The 3,583-nt window shown below is 43.8% G+C and overlaps 1 non-coding gene across 1 annotated transcript; it reads left to right on the top strand.

Annotated features, from left to right (window-relative positions):
• Nucleotides 1-639: 639 nt before the first annotated feature.
• TRNAG-CCC (transfer RNA glycine (anticodon CCC)) lies at nt 640-712 on the top strand. The gene has a single exon. It is a non-coding gene; the product is annotated as a tRNA-Gly (tRNA).
• The last annotated feature ends 2,871 nt before the right edge of the window (nt 713-3,583 follow it).

The following is a 3,583-nucleotide window of genomic DNA, read 5'->3' as shown; positions in this document are numbered from 1 at the left end:
TGAAAATACTTGTTCTGTGCTCCCAACATGCCAGGACACCTTGGTTGGCGGACCTTCCACAGAAGGCTTTGTCTGGCAGTAAATCTCTTGTCCTAAGCAGCTGGCTTTCTCCTCCTGCCCCTTAAGGTCTAGAGGGTTCCCGGCTGATACTGGTCTGGGGCATGTCACTATCCCTAGGTGGTTTGCTAACCCTGCCAGCACCTATGGAAATGGCCTCTTTATTTAACTCTCCTTGAATTATTAAATTTGCCTGTACAACTTGTTTCCTGCCATGTCTCTGGTCAAAAAACAGATGGATAGATGAAGGAAGCCAATATATGTCTCCAGTAGAAAGTGGGCATTGGTTAGTACAAGCCCTTGGCTAGGACTTCTCCATGCATAGTTGTTTTTCCAACCTCACAGTAACTATCTGAATCAGACATTATTGGGTCCATTTCATAGATGGGAACTGTGTCCCAGAGAGGTCATGTAGTATGGTTGGGATCGCGCAACTGGTAGATAGAGATGGTCACGAGGTCCCCCCAAATCCTATCTGACCCCAAAGCTGTTACAGTGATTGCATGTGGAGAGCAAATAATTCCTCACAGATACAGAGAAAGTAGGAATGAGGGCAAGAGTAAGTCCCCAAGGAATGGGACTTCCCTGGTGGTCCAGTGGCTAAGACTTTGTACTCCCAATGCAGGGGGCCTGGGTTCGATCCCTGGTCAGGGAATTAGATCTCACATGCCACAACTAAAAGTTTGCATGCTGCAACTAAGTTTAAGGATCCTGCATGCTGCAATTAAAAAAGATCCCATGTGCAACTAAGATGGGGGGGAGGGGTAGGTAGTCAAATAAATAAATATTTTAGAATTACCTAAGGAATGAGGGCTGTGTGGGAGAGGCTGACCTATGCGTTCTTCTGGAATCCACCAGCAAGGTGAAGAAATGAAGGCCAAGGTCTCTTTCACCAACAACAGTAATGGGTGGATAAGAGCCAGGCCATCCTGGCCACTAAACTTCTCATGACGATGGAGTGTCTTTGAGAAGTTTCCCACTGGCTCTTGGCCTCAACCCTACCAGTCACCTCCTGAGGAGGCAAATCTTTCTCTGCATTTTCACCCCCCTTTCCTCGATGCCTGCACAATCTGGGACAGAAGTGTAGCACCTCTGCCTCCATTTAATGCTGGGGATCAGTGTCTCTGCGCCTCCCCCTCCCTGTGAGTATAGAGCTCCGCACAGCCTGAAATTCCCAGCTCTGATGGAGAGCTCTGAATTATTCATCAACCCAATAATGGCAGGTGATGAGATCTTTTCCCGATATGTCCCTGTCAGTAGGTGTTTATTAATCTGTTTCACCAGCCGCCCTGCTCTGACTGCGGGGCCTGAAGAACCCCACGCGCTGCCTGACACGTATCGGCAGAGACAGCACTTTAAAGACTCCCTTTTGCCTGGGAGGTCATCTGAAGGTTATTAGGAACAAATTATTTCTTCATTTCCGCTGACTGAGTAGATAGCCTTAATGATCTGTCACCTAGCAATAGCCTGCCTGTTCAAACATAAAGAATGGCAGGCTGATGGGCTTATAACTAGAATCAGTTCATTTTAGCTATTCTCTTGTCAAGCATGTTTCCAAGATACATATAGTATTTACATATTCATGAGCCTCAGCCGACACTGATGCCGTGAGGGGGCCTGTCTGATAATGTGATACAAGTTTGTACTGTGTCCTCAGGCACTTAAAGTCTATTAAGTGAATAAAGTCTACCCAGGGCCTCTCTTCTTGGAGGTGTTCTCCATTTTAAACACTGGGATGCTATCCCAATTTCAAGCACTCATCTCCCTCTCCTTCTCCCTTTCCCTGCCCCCCAACATCCATCAGAATCTGCCCTCCCTACCGCTTACTGAGAGGAAGTTCTGCTTTAAAGAAAGGGAGCAGGCCACTGGGAGTTTTCCCTCCTCCCAGCAGGGCAAACCCATCCATGAGATCTTTGCTTTTACATTCCTTTAGGCTTTGTGTAGGTAAGTCAAATGACATTGTATAAAGCAAAGTGAAGCGGCAGCTGGCTTTGCACATTTTGGACTCTGACAGCACTTTCGAGTCTCCTTGGGCTACTTGTAGCTAATTATTATTTCATGCCTTTGACTTCGCTGGCCTATGGTCTTGTCTCTGTCTGTCTAGTTGAGGATGGTGCCTGAGGCATAAATCTTGCAATGCAACTAAATCACCTGGGGAGGACCTGAAATTTGTCATCTGGAGAGAGAGTCTTATTATCCCATCTCCAATCTCCCATTTTCTATGCTACTCAAAACACTCTTCCTATCCCTACTGTTGATTCTTAAAAGAAAAAATGTAAAAGAATATAATTAGTACGTATGTTGTTAGTATGCATTCGTATGTGCATTGTTATGCCAGTTTGGACATCTCTCCGCTAAATAAATATTCTGTGTATCTACTTATCTTTCATTCATTCACTTGGCAGCCTGTGGCTGTGCTATGAAACTCTAGAAGGCCTAGAATATCTGAGTCCAGCTTGGCTTTGTACCATTTTTCTTAGGGGCCAGGTTCCATCTTCATGAACACTTACATGCCAAAGAAGGTAAACTGCTTTTTAAAGTATGCCTGAGTTGTCCTTGAGTGCAGGATACCTTAGTTACTTACACAGAATAAGTACAAAAAAAATAACAACATCTCATATAGGAATTGTTGGGGAGATTTCAGAGACTGCTCACTTCCTTTAAGAGTCAGTTTTTCTACATGTGAAATGGGGATAATAACCTGAATCCTTTTTCCTACTTATAAAGTCGTTATGAGGATTAATGAGATAATAAGTTGGTGAACGTATTGGGAATCCCTTGAGGAGCATTAAAATTGACTCAAGGCATAATTGTTTGGCAGATAAATAATTAACCCATTAACCTAACTATGTGCCATTCATTCAAAAATTTTGTCAAGCACTTTGATTTATTTTTCACAGGAGCTTTAGGGCTGTTCCTGTATGGGCATGGACTCCAGGAGGTTGAGGGACCATAAAATCACATGAAAGCCCAAGGTAACCAATGAGGGATTGTTCTGGCAGAAAAGAGTGGGATCCTAGGAACACCTGGGTCTCCCCTTCTGCCATGACAGAAACTCCAGTTTTAAGAAAGTAAGCTTAAAAAAATCTAGGCCTTCGGAGTCTAATATGGCAACCACTAGCCCTAAGTGGCAATTTACATGTACATTTAATTAAAAGAAAGTAAGATTAAACAAATTTAGTTTCTTAGTCAGAGTAGCCACACTTCAAGGGCTTGCTCCCTATATGTGGCTGAGGGCTTGTGCTGGACAGAGCAAATAGGTAACGTTTCCATCATCTCAGACGGTTCTACTGGATGGCACTAGACTAGGTTACTCTCAAACTCGAGTGTGCATAAGAATGACTCAAGGAGCTTCTTAAAATTTGTATTTCTGAGACTCTCAGAAGTCCTGATTCTGTAGGTGTGAGGAGAATCATGGAAATCAGAATATTTACAAAGTTCTCCAAAATAATTCTGGTGGTGATGGTTGGTGACAAAATCTGGATTTCCCAATGCTATTCAAAGTGTGTTCCATAGACTGGCAGCA

The sequence above is a fragment of the Dama dama genome, chromosome 29 (assembly GCF_033118175.1).
Source record: "Dama dama isolate Ldn47 chromosome 29, ASM3311817v1, whole genome shotgun sequence".
NCBI lineage: Eukaryota > Metazoa > Chordata > Mammalia > Artiodactyla > Cervidae > Dama > Dama dama.
This window is presented reverse-complemented; position numbering and strand designations above follow the sequence as displayed.